General features: G+C 44.3%; 2 protein-coding genes across 9 annotated transcripts in view; one reads left to right on the forward strand and one right to left on the reverse strand.

Moving 5' to 3' along the window:
* Med12l (mediator complex subunit 12L) overlaps nt 1-13539 on the reverse strand; it is a 307049-nt gene that overhangs the window by 141186 nt on the left and 152324 nt on the right. The gene's annotated exons all lie outside the window — the stretch shown is intronic.
* The window catches only part of P2ry14 (purinergic receptor P2Y14), a 41787-nt gene continuing 39572 nt past the window's right edge, over nt 11325-13539 (forward strand). Inside the window, exons 1-2 of one of the 2 annotated variants that reach the window (XM_040754390.1) lie at nt 11325-11611; nt 11841-11931. The gene's annotated coding sequence lies outside the window, so the exon portion shown is untranslated. The remainder of the gene's footprint in view (nt 11612-11840; nt 11932-13539) is intronic. The other variant, XM_021231712.2, reaches the window with a different exon arrangement.

The raw sequence follows: 13539 nt of genomic DNA on the forward strand, positions 1-13539 counted from the left end.
TCTGAAAATATTTACTTCACGGACATGTGCTGTTCACCCAGAAATTAGAAAAGATGAGCACGCCCATTTCCACTTCCACAGAAGTTAACCCAGAAATGAATTTAGGAAACGTGCAAGGGATGATCGCAGTATCTACAGCTGTGAGCCTCGTGTGCACGCGCAGTCACTGAGGAATGGCTGACCAGAACCACCACACCATCTTTATTTTCAAAGCTTAGGAAGCAGAAAAGTCATTTTTGATTTAGCATGTTTTACATCCTCTTTTACTGGAGTTTGATCAAATTCATTTGCCCAGCTTCCGTTAGCATCTCTTTTCCCCTTCCCATTACTATGCTCTCTTTTCCTCATCCCCCCTCTGTGCTTATGATGCATGCACACACACAAATGGGCCTTTATACACGTAAATCAATCCTAAGACTCACAAATGAGAGAAAACAAGATATTTGTCCTTCTGCGTCCCAATTATTCCACTTGCTATAATGATCTCAAACTGTGCCCATGTTCCAAAAACATAACTTTATTCATCTTTATTGTAAACAAAATACACTGAATACATTATCAATCATCTATCTACTTGTTTATATAATTAGGTTTATATTTATCTAGCCATCTATAATCACATTTTCCTTATCCATTCATTTGCTGGTAGAATTCCAGGCTGATTCGATAACTATTGGCACAAATTCTACAACGAGGTTAATGTACAGTTATCTTGGGGCACGACAAGCCACGCTGGCTTAGAGTGCCTGGGGTCCACACCCCTAAGTGATGTGGCAGAGCCACACCCAGCTCAGCGTTTAGCATTGTTTGCATTAAGAACTTCTCTATTGATCTGAGGTACCTGGGTCAGTTTCTCTTCCCGCTGGCAGTGTTAAGGGTTCTCTCTTCTCCACATTTTAATCAGCATTTGTTGTTTTCTTAAGAACAGCTCATTTCATTTCAAATTCTTTTTTCAGGGTTTTATACTTCATATTGCAGAAGTCTTCCAATTTATTGGATATGTTTATTCATAGGTAATTTTGAAGTTGTTCTGAATAGAATTGCTTCCTTTATTTCCTCCTTCCTATGCTACCGTTATATAGAAAAGCTACTGGTTTTCATTTGTTGATTTTTGCATCCTGCTACTTGGCTGAAAGTGTTGTCCAGCTCCAGTTATCTTTAGGTGTCTATTGCAGAGGATAACATCATCAACAAATATGGATGATTTAAAGTCTTCCTTTACTATTTGCATTAGTTACTTGAAATGGACTTTTGAGAGGTTTAGAATTAAATCATTGATTTCATCTAACAATGGGACAAGGCACTAAAGAAAATGCTAATATGCACTCATACCATAATAAAGATTACAACTACATATTATTCCCCCACTGAAAAGAAATTCGCAACTGTCCAAAATGCAGGCAGTAACTGATTGTGGGGTGCCTAGCCCAAGCTGAGAAACACAACTCCTACACATATGTCCCTGTAAACATTGCATAAATGGGAAAAGAAAGACTGGAAGAGCCAGGGAACCAGGATGCTACTTCATGGTTGTATCCTGAAAATAGGATGGAAAAGCTACACCTATGAAATAACAGCCGTATGGTTATCCAAGCTTTAAGACTCGAACAATGACAACACCAGCTGGCAGGCCAATGGGAAAGGGGAAAATCTCACACACACAGCCCTGCTCTCAGATGAAGAACTACAGGCACTCAGTGACTACTGAGTCAGATGAAGAACTACAGGCACTCAATGACTACTGAGGAACAAGTAGTCTTTTCCAGGGATAAGCCTCCTAGTGATGAGCCCTTAGGACACAAACATGAATAGTACTAACTCCACTCAGCAGGGTGCATTTGCATATGTATATAAGTTCCACCGTAGTAAGGAGAAGGCAGAGAGGATTAAAACATGGGTTGGCAGTGGGAGGGAAGAAGCAGGAGGGCGTCTTTTCAGTTATTGCTAACACTTCTACTACTGTAGTTATTTACTAGCACACTGGTGACGTATGCGCCACAAGTGTCCAGAAATACCTCAGCCAGAGTTAGGCGTCGTGTGACTCCAGGAACACATGCAATGATGGGAGCTAAACCAGGAAGAGGCTCAGGAGAGCCGTGCCTAATTCTTGCCTAAGCCCCTCCGGAGGAACTCCCCAGGCAGTTTTGCTTATGATCATTAGTGAGTGTTGCCATGAATTTATTCTCCTTGCAGATCCTGATTTGAACAGGATCTTGATTTGAACTGGCCATATCTTGCCAGTCCTCTGGGAAGTCCTTGGGTCCCAAGAGTGGCCTATTAGCAGACAGTATCCTTCTGTACTCTACACAGGGACTGGTCTCTGGCTGCTGCTGTGAGGTTGAAATAATGACACTGTATCCAGCTGCAATGGAGCAGAAGAAACATTTGTGGCAAAGACAGTTGAGCAGGAACTCGCACATAAGAAGGCACTCTGCACTGGCACCTCACCTTACACGAGTGCCCCAGGAGTCTCGAGAAGTTGGAGGAGCTGGGGAGCTGGGGTGGGGGGTGTTACTTGTTTTCTGTCACACATCAGCTGTCCCTCCATAAAGTGGCCAAAGAACTGTTTCCAAGGGGCAGAGCCTCTTGGCTTCTCGCAGGAGTCAGCAGAGACTTCCTTCCTTCCTCTAATCCTCGTTCTGAATCTTAAGACTATGCATGGGCCACTGCAAGGTGGTGCAGCATGGGTTCCTCTTTGCTTCAGCTGCCCGGAGTCATGCTGAGAAAAGTCACATTGCCAGCATGCCCTCGGGCCCCCATGAGCCTCAAGATGTTCATTCACTATATCCGGGGTTGGAGTTAGGAGTTCAACATGACAAGCTCCTTGTTGGTTTAGAGACAGTCGTTCCCACACTACAGTGTCACTCCTCCAGGACTGCACAGGGGCCTGGCAAAGGGATAAGGAGCTCGCTCGGCAGTCACTCATGCTCATCTTTTCTGTGTGGGCAAGCATGCGTGTACAGGGCTTGATTCGGGAAAAAGCTATCTACTTTCCAATCATTGCACGGAAAAGTATACCACGGCTATGTGCCCTGAGTTTTCCTGTCAGTTTGTATAGTTTTAATGGCGTATCAGTCTTTGTCTTTTTAGGACAAAACCAAGAAAAATGAAAACATGAACCTGATGTCTTATACAAATATTAACTTATTTGGACTCTGCAATCAGCAAGTGATTCTTATTTGCAGCTAGATTTGACCTCTCGTGGGATAACACAGTAGAAAAATTTCAGCTACTAAATGACTTTGCAGGTTCACTGCCAGGGAGACTGCTTGATGAAAACGAAGAACAAAGACCGTGCAACTATTCAGACTTGGTGTCACTTGTCATGAGAACATCACTGTCTTCATTTGTTAACCCCAAAGAGAGACAACTACAAAGGAGGAGGACTCAGCATCAACTGAGTCTACCTACTCAACGTTCCTTGGCATACGCCAGGGACCAATCAAGGGAAGCAAGATGCCATGATCTGAAATCACCTGGGAAGGGACCTCAGTGACTGACTGCCTATCATGGGAGCAGTCTCAAGGGATATGTCTATAAAACACTCCTGCACCTAAGGCCCAGGAACATTTTGGATGAGGAGACATACACGTTCTAAGAGTCAGGAGATCATGGAGTTTGCGCTGAGACTTTGTCTCCTTGTAACATCACATGCTACACCCATAAACTCTCACCAGCATGACTGCCTACCCATGAGCTGAACAAGGACAAATAACAGCAAACCCGCCAAAACGAATGCGGAAAAGCTGATGAGACCCCCCATGTCTACAGAAAGAACTACAGGCAGCTAAGGGATCCTGCAAGTGGCAGGAAAAAGTCTTCCCTAGGGAAGAACACACCATACTCATTATCCACAACCAAATGGCAAGCCCTGGAAACACACATACAAGGAACGTGATAGAGATCGAGCAGACAGTATTTAAAATAGATATGAATATACATATGTGCGTGGGAAAACAATTAATGAAAAAGAGAAGAGAGGACGCGACTTTGAAAGACAGCAAGGAGGGAAATATGGGAGGGTTTAGGACAGAGGCTCTCAACCTGTGAGTCGTGACTCCCCTGGGGACCAAACGACCCTTTCATTGGAGTTACAGATCAGATATCTTGCATATCAGATATTTACATTATGGTAACAGAAGCAGAACTACAGTTAGGAAGTAGCAACGAAGTAATCTTATGGTAGGAGTCAACGCAGCATGAGGAACTGCATTAAAGGGTTGCAAACGTTACAGAGGTTGAGAACTACTGGCTTAGAAAGAGAAAAGGGGAGGGAAAAGGGTGTAATTATATTGTGATGTCAAAAAGAAAGGAAACTCAAATGAACTCCAGCTCGGCAAGTGAAGACAAGGAGGGTTTTTGTTTTGTTTAGTCTTCTCACATACATTACATTCTGGCCAGTTTCCCCTCCCTCCACTCCTTCCTGTACCCCCAAAAGTTCTCCTCTCCCCTAGGTCCGCTCTTCCTCTGTTTCCCTGCAGGAAAGAGGAGGTCTCCCAGGGATACCACCTGAACACAAAGGGCAGGAGAGGCAGCTGTCTACGGGTGAGTTGGGGATAATTAAGGAGCTCCTAATAGTCTGGCAAAGTTATTTTACGAACTGACTGGTAGTGACTGAAGACTATCTTAGGACAATTCACTGAGCTTTGACACCTATTTAATACCGCTTTTCTACATCTGTGTTTCATTTTGGACTGAAAAAAGACACAAAAGAGTAATCAGAATAATAATGCACAGAAACCCAAGTCTTATTCTTGGGATACACGTGCGTTTACACGTACCTGTTGTGTTCTGGTTTCATTTCTACTGCTGTGGTTTAAGACCAAAACAAAACCAAACCATCAAACATCAGCAGCAGGGAGTTCCATTTGCCTTATAGTTCCGGGCTACGGGCTGAGAAGAAGTGGCGAGACAGCTGGCCACATCACATCCAGGGTCGAACCACAGAGAATGCAGGTGCGCTCACACAGAGACATGAATGCAGGTGCGCTCACTGGCTGCTTCACCTAGGCCCAGCTCCTCTTCTCCACTCTCACACAGTCCAAGGCTCCCTGCCTAGGGAATGACGCCACCCACAGCGCTGAGCCAAGCCAGTCTCACCCCTCCCAGTGTTTCTACTTCTCTCCTCCCCTCCCCCTTCCTTTCCGCTCTCCTCCTCCCTTCCATTGATCTTTACGTGCATCTGTTCTTGCCCACCCCGCCTAGCGTGTTCTTCTACTCATGATGAATACATCATGGGCATTTATTATGTGACTTTGCTATAGTCACATAATAAATTCTACTTATTATGTGCTGGGCGTTTATTTTCTCCATCTGCACAGAGTGTCACAAACTCCCTCCTGCCTCCTGTTTTAGCTGTAAATACTTTTCACCCAATGCTTATTTGCTCCAAATAGTTGCCTTTCGCTGTTAAAAAATATTTTCTAAATGCCCTGTGATGGTCATTTAACTTTGTGTCTGCGAATGTAAAAATGTATTCCTTGAGAGAGAGTACAGTTGATACTGTCACATATTTATAAACCCATGCTGAAAAACCTACCTTCTGATTGGTGTTTAATCCTTTTGTAATTAATGATTATTAATACAAAATCATGTTAAGATTAGCCATCTTTATTAATTGTTACCTCTTGGTTCCAGTTCCATATGTTCTTTCTTCCCCCTTTGACTCATTCTGTCTGTGTTCATATTAATTGAATATCTTTTGTGATTTAGAAAAGCTCTGGAAACTTCTAGAACTTTGAGAATTCTCAAGGCCCTTCCCCAGGACTTTATAAGCAGTAACAGTAACTGGGGAGAGAAGACTCCTCGACCTGCTGGACCGTGTCTGCTTTTCCAGGGACACAGTTTTCATGCCGGGCGGCTTTACAGTTATGCAGGCTCCTCTCAGCGACCCTTCACCCTTCGTCCTTTAAGTGACCCCAATAAACTCACTGTCCACTTAGCTAGTCTCAGGGTGACTCATCCCCGCGGACTGTTACTAGTGCTTATCTGGGGTGAACAAACACTTAATCATATCTTCAGAGGAAAAGTCACATAACAAATGCCTATTTAAGTGGGTCAAATTCTTATGGCCTATTTTAGTTTTCTGTAGGAGCTCCACACTGACTTCCACAGTAGCTGTCCCAGTCCACATTCCCAGCAGCAGGGGATCCATGTCCCTTCCCCCAACACCTTCAGGACCATTGTCATTTGGCTTCCTGATGGCATTCACTCTGAGTGGAGTGAGATGGAATCTCTCAAAGTACTTCCAACCCCAATTTCCCAGAAGGCTATGGGTATTGAACAGTCCTTCAAATACTTAAGCTCTTTGTATTTCCTCCCCTTGAAAATGTCTACTAATTTCATTAGCCCACTCCATGTTAGGGTTTTGTGTTTCATGATATTTAATTCTTGAAATTCCTCACAGCATCAAGGTATCACTCACCTATCAGATGGATAGATGACAGAGACTATTTTCTTATCCTATGTGGGCTCTCTTCACTCTTGCTGCTAAGTTTCCCTTGTATTACACAAGATTTTTAGTTACATGCAGCCGCATTTGTCAATTGTTAAAATTTCATCCTATACTATCGGCTCCTTTTTCAGAAATCACTTGCCCCTAACTGCATCGTGAAGAACTTTTAGCTGTATTTTCTTCAGTCTCAGAGATCCAGGTCTTCTTTGATGTCTTTGATTCGCTTTGAATTGATTTTGGTGCAAGGTGAGGCATGCAGATACATTTTCATTTGTTTTCAAGTGAGCATTCAGGTTTCCCAGCACCATTTGAGAAGGCTGTCTCCTTTCTGGGGCATGTTTCTGAAACCCATGCCAAAGACTAGGCAACTGTGGCTGTAGCTTTATTTCCGGGCCCTCAATTCCACCAGGACCAGACTGATTCCGGCACCTTGGCTCTGAACTACCGCTTATGATCAGGTACTGAGAAGTCTGCATTGCTCTCTCTATGGGAAGTCTCTGCATTGCTCTCTCTAGGGGAAGTCTCTGCATTGCTCTCTCTAGGGGAAGTCACTGCATTGCTCTCTCTATGGGAAGTCTCTGCATTGCTCTCTCTATGGAAAATCTCTGCATTGCTTTCTCTATGGAAAATCTCTGTATTGCTCTCTCTATGGGAAGTGTCTGCCCTGCTCTCTCTATGGGAAGTCTCTGCATTGCTCTCTGTATGGGAAGTCTCTGCATTACTCTATGGGAAGTCACTGCATTGCTCTCTCTATGGGAAGTCTCTGCACTGCTCTCTCTATGGGAAGTCTCTGCACTGCTCTCTCTATGGGAAGTCTCTGCACTACTCTCTCTAGGGGAAGTCTCTGCACTGCTCTCTCTATGGGAAGTCTCTGCACTGCTCTCTCTAGGGGAAGTCTCTGCACTGCTCTCTCTATGGGAAGTCTCTGCACTACTCTCTCTAGGGGAAGTCTCTGCATTGCTCTCTCTATGGGAAGTCTCTGCACTGCTCTCTCTATGGGAAGTCTCTGCACTACTCTCTCTAGGGGAAGTCTCTGCATTGCTCTCTCTATGGGAAGTCTCTGCATTGCTCTCTCTATGGGAAGTCTCTGCATTACTCTCTCTAGGGGAAGTCTGCATTGCTCTCTCTATGGGAAGTCTCTGCATTGCTCTCTCTTCTGAGGGCTGCCTTAGCCCTTTGGGACATTTTGTGCACCCTTAAAAATACTAAGAAGCCTCTTTCTAGACAAAGGCCACTGGGATTTTGATGGAAATTGCATTTTAATCTATAGAATACTCATTTTCACAATATTAACTCTGCCAATCCAAAATCTGAAGAAACACATTTGATCCCAAGGATTATCAATTTATATGAAGCCTAAGGCCCCGAAGACTCTGACATGACATCACTACAGCAAAGCTCATCTTGATGTGCCTTCCTGGGATCTACTAATCCATGGTCTGCCTCTCTGTCTGTCTGTCTGTCTGTCTGTCTGTCTGTCTGTCTGTCTGTCTGTCTCTGTTTCCTCTCCGTCCGTCCGTCCGTCCGTCCCTCCCCCCCTCTCTCCCCTCCCTCCCTTCCCCCCTCCATCCTTCCTTCTCACTAATATCACCCTGGCTAGTTTCTTGAGCATAGCAAGTTTGTTTTCTTGGGACACATGCCCACACAACTATCTAAAACTATAGCTAATGGTCCAGACACAGGAGTGAGCTGAACAAATGCAACACCGGCCTGAAAGATGTTCCTCCAGGAATAAGGTCAGAAGCTTCCAAGCAGAGAAACAAGGATGCTGACAATCAGTGAAGTTCTGAAATCACCTGGATGCTTTGAGAACATCCAGTCAAGAACACCATAGTTCTATATTTGATTGCTCAGAAGTTATGTCAGCCCAAATAGATGGAAATCTATTCCATCCTCCAAGTCACTCCTATTGTCTTTAGGATGTCAGCTAATGGCTGAAGGATGCCCTGCCTAGATGTTGTGAATAGCTCCTATCTAAATAACAATAGACCTAGTCCTAGGGGAGTTTTACACCCAACCTGAAGGTTGGCATGGAGTGTCTTTAGGATCAAAGGAAGTAATTGCTATCTGCCCTTTATACATGATAATAGATGTCTTCTGCCATTGTCCCAACCTTTGGATGGTTACTTAAGATGATGTATGAATAAACTGGGGCGTTCAGTATTAACTGACTGCCCTTCTATTATGATCTTATATGTCTGTCTTTTCTTTAACGCCGGATAGCTAGTCTTCCCTCACCCACACTCCCCTACTCAGGAACAGACCCGAGACTGTTCTGTTCAGCTGGTTCTGATGGCAGCCCCAAAGACATCAGCATGGGGCTAATACAGATAGATGGTCACCCACCGACAGAACAGAGTTTTAACAGACCATGTAAATCCCAGCCTTTTGGGGCGGGTGGGTCTGGAGAAGAAAGGGGTCCCTGCCAGAGCAAGTAGGGAGCATCCTTCAACCAGCTCTGGTTTCAAAGGCCTGTGCCAGAAGATGGGTAGTGATTAGGTTTGCATATGAGACACAAAATACATATCTACACCTCCCGAGATGGAAAAATATGTATGTTCCATGATTGTTCTTCCATCCCCAATGTCTGAAACACTGCCTGCTGCTTAGAAAGCACATGGAGAATCCAAAATATTACCTGGTGTACAGTTAGTTAATGGCAAACACATAGGTTAACATTTTAAGACAAGCCAGGTGGTGATGGGGGATGTCCTTTTGTATATATGTTTCTCTTACTGGTTGATGAATAAAACACTGTTGGGTCAATAGCCAATAGAGGCAGGAAGACAGGCAGGACTAGGAGACAAGGAGAATTCTGGGGAAGGTAGGCAGAGAGGGCCCCGGAAGGATAGGACACACCAGGCATTCTCTGGTAAGATTAGACCATGTAGAAATATATAGTTTAGTAGTCATGGGTTAATAAATAAGACAGAGCTAGCCAGTAAGAAGCCCTAGCCATCGGCTGACAGTTTAATAACTAATAGAGCATCCTGTGTGTTCCTTTGGGACTGAGAAGGGTGGCTGGACCTGGCAGGACAAGAGAATCCAGCTACAGGGCGGTGGTGGCACACGCCTTTAATCCCAACACTCGGGAGGCAGAGGCAGGTGGATCTCTGTGAGTTCGAGGCCAGCCTGGTCTACAGAGCGAGTTCCAGGACAGGCTCCAAAGCTACACAGAGAAACTCTGTCTCGAAAAACCAAGAAAAGAAAAAAGAAAAGAAGACAAACTGAAGTACAGACTTAAACTATTAGACCACGATTAGACAATGGAACCTTCATGAAAGCATATCAAATGCAGGAGCCCTTGGTTATTCCTCTCTTGAAGTCCCTCCTACTGTTCAGATTTCTTTCTCGCATCATGCTGCTTAGCAAACCCACCTTCACTCGGCAAGGAAGTAAGAGGACAGGAGTCAATGAAAACCCAGTAGCTGATGGAAACAGAAGCAGAGATCCACAGCTAAGTAAGCACTGAGCCGAACTCCTGGAATCCAGTTGCAGAGAGGGAGGAGTGGTGAGCAAAGGGGTCAAGACCAGGCTGGGGAAACCTGACAAGTGGGAACTTGTGGACCCCGGTCTGACAGCCGGGGAACCAGGCCCCCTGAACGTGGGTGTCAGTTGGGGGACCTGGGCAGTCTATGGGGCCTCTGGCAGTGGAACCACTGTTTATCCCTAGTGCATGAATGGGCTTTGGGAGCCCATTCCCAACGGAGGGTTACTCTCTCAGCCTAGATACACGGGGGAGGGCCTAGGCCCTGCCCCAAATGATGTGACAGATTCCAATGATTCCCCCATGGGAGGCCTCACCCTCCCTGGGGAGTGGATGAGGGGGTGGGATGGGGGGTATGGAAGGCGTGGGAGGATGCAGGGAGAGGGAACTGGGATTGGCATACAAAAGAAGATTGTTTCTAATTTCAATAAAAATTTTTAAAAAGGTAAAGAGATGTAAGAGCCTCATAAGGAGCTTTCAGAACAATGGTTTCCAAGTACTTGTGGCCCCTAAGCCCACATCATTTGTCCTCCATTCGAGTTCAATCAAACTACAGATCAAAAATACTGGGAAAAGTAACTGTATCTGCAATGACCATGCATAGGTTTTTTGTTGTCGTTATTTCCTAAATAATATGCTAAGTTATTTATATAACATTTACAGCATTAAGTATTAAAAGAAATCTAGAGATGATTTAAGTTATTTATATAAGAATGGGTGTCAGCTATATGCAAATATATCACTTCATATAAATGACTTCAATAAATGTAACTCTCTAGGTGACTTGAGCGGTGGCAGATGCTGTTAGCTTATCAAGAGAGTTAAGGAAACAATCCTGCCATGGACACAGAAGGCTGCTATACTCTAGTCAGTAGGAAGGACATAGAACGTTAAAAGATATTACTACAGAAGTTGGAATGAACTAAAAATATAAATAGTAGTGTAAGCAACACATGCCTATCAAAATATTAACATGTGATGAGTCCGCCTGCAGTCTTAGTCATGAGCTACTTGTCAGTAATGATTAGATGTGGGGAAAAAAACAACCAATAATAGCACTTACGTAAAGACATGGGCAGTGGGATCAAAATCATGATGCAAATGCTAACTCTTAAGTTTCTGGGGAGCCCCAATGCCACCCCACTCCTGAACCTGCTGTACTCTGCAATCGTCTCTCGAGTGTGTCAGAGCGAGCCACGGTAGCTCTTCATCTCTACAGTTTAACTGCCAATGGTGACGTTTAAAAAGGAAAAGTCTCTGTGGCTCACTGCCTGTGTGTCTTGTTTATTCACCTATGGTTAGGGAAGCACAGGAGAAAGTAACAAGAAGACAAAAAGTGCCACAGGGGAGGGCAGGGAGAGCTGGCCAGGCAGCTAATCGGATTACTCATGGGAGGGGAACCGGCAGAGGCCAGCCTGACACCCACACCCCCACCCACAGATCAAAACATCTCTGCCTTTTCCTGGCTTCCACTTTCTAGCCTTCGCCGAGTCCCAGCTGCCCTGACTCTGTGACAGCCGACCCATCAGCTCGTGGCTTTCTGTCAAGTTCCCGATTTTCTCCTTTCCCCGGCAATGGGGAAGAGCCGTTTAAGCGTCCCCTCGAACCTGCTCTGAGACATACGCCAAAAATGAGTGTGGTGTGACTGTCGGTGCAGGAGCCAGAAGCAGGTAAGGGAACTCTCCATGAAATAACTGGGCGTGTGGATGGGAGGATGGCTCTCGGGCGGGGTGACACTGGGCAATCTTCACTGATGCTTCACTAGTACAGTCGGTTCGTGTCTGAAACTTGTCATCGGCTAGAATGCTAAATATTTGTCCACGATAACTGGGGGATCCAAACCTTAAGTATTACAATTGGTGATTTTGGGGGGGGGGAATCCCCAATTGTGTTTAACAGGTCTGCAGTAATTTAAAAGAAACTGTTTCAAAAGTGTCTGTCTGGGACATTTCAAAACCATGCGAAAGGACGTTGAGATGGCCTCTCAAAAGTAAGGACACTGTCATCTTTCTTCTTTAAAAACTTCCCACTGTGAATAGCTTCTCCTTTTCTGCAACCGGATACACACGTGTGTAACAAACTCGTATCTATCTGAACATACGTTTACACAGGTAAGAGCTTTTAGCCCGGTCCTTACTGGGAAAGTTAACCCTAATAACACCTAAAAAAATAGGCATTTGCTCTTAAAAAGGCATAAAAGCCAATAAATAAATAAATAAATATCCTATACACAGCAAAAAATAAAAAAATGTGTTCATCAGATACAAATTCATTCTCTATAATTAATCAGCTTAACTACTTACAGTACTTAAACAATTCTCAGTTCTACATGTAGGACGGTTGGCCTACGGTGTCAGAAGACTCAATGAGGATATGCAACCCACCCAGGGCTATACTGTTTTTGCTTTTGTTTTTTTTTTTATTGTGGGGTTTTGTTTGGTTTGGTTAGGTTTGGTCTGAGGAAAATTAATTCCATTGAGAAAATTACTTTAAAAAATGAGGGTAAAGAAAAAATAATTTATATACTTATCCTTTTAAAATACACAAAATCAAAACTAAATTTTAGGACTAAATATTAATTTAAAAACAGCAGATCAGTACCCATCCCAAGTATACACACGGTCTCTGGACTCCCATAGAACAATGTGAGGTGCACTCTCACCCTGAACTCTTGGGGAAGGGTCTAGGCCCTGCCCTATATGAAATGACAGACTATGGACACCCCCATGGAGGGCCTCACCCTCCCTGGGGGAATGAGGGGATAACGGGGGGGGATGGGGGGAGGGCACGGGAGGAGGGGAGGGAAAGGGAGAGGGACCTCGTACTGACTTGTGAAGCAACCTTGTTTCTTATCTAAATTTAAAATGGAAAAAAATATTAATAAAAAGAAAAAGAAAAAAAATAAATAAATAAATAAAAAAAAAAAGAAAACAAGGCATGCACTAAAAATATCAAAGTACCATTTTAAGGCCTACAAACACATAAAATCTCATGCTTCAATAAAATTTATAAATGCATACAAGCACACACAAACAATCATACGCTCACAGATAATGAATGAAGTAGTACTGTCATGCCTGTTAAACCCAGAGAAGAAGTGACAGGACACCAAGGCACTCAGAAACCTAATTAGGGGAAGTCGGCCGTGCAGGAAACGAACCACGTATGTGGCAGCAGCACTTCACAGAGGAAGCAGGAGCCGAAGGACTAGATGGAAGGCAACAGAGGTGACCTCACCAGGGGCCACAGTCCCCCTGCACACTAAGAGGCTGGCATGGTGGCTGCTTCCTGCAGCCCAAGGATTTCTATCAGCCCCATCAAGCGATGGTTTCACTTGCTTCCTGTTCTGCCTGATAATCTACCAGTCACCCAGTGGTCAGCAAGTCAATCCCCTTGGTTGTGTTATTTTTAGGACTTTTTTTTTCTTCATTAAATTATCACTGACAACTTTAAAAGAAAGAAACACAACAAGGAGGACATAGTAATAAGGGGAAATGTCTCTCAAAGCCAGTATAAGAAAGGACAAAGAACTCGGAAACAGTTAAAAGATACATTAGGCAACAAGGTACTCAGTAACCATGTCCCTGATCCACCTAGC

The sequence above is a fragment of the Mesocricetus auratus genome, unplaced genomic scaffold, assembly GCF_017639785.1.
Source record: "Mesocricetus auratus isolate SY011 unplaced genomic scaffold, BCM_Maur_2.0 Super-Scaffold_100011, whole genome shotgun sequence".
Classification (NCBI taxonomy): domain Eukaryota; kingdom Metazoa; phylum Chordata; class Mammalia; order Rodentia; family Cricetidae; genus Mesocricetus; species Mesocricetus auratus.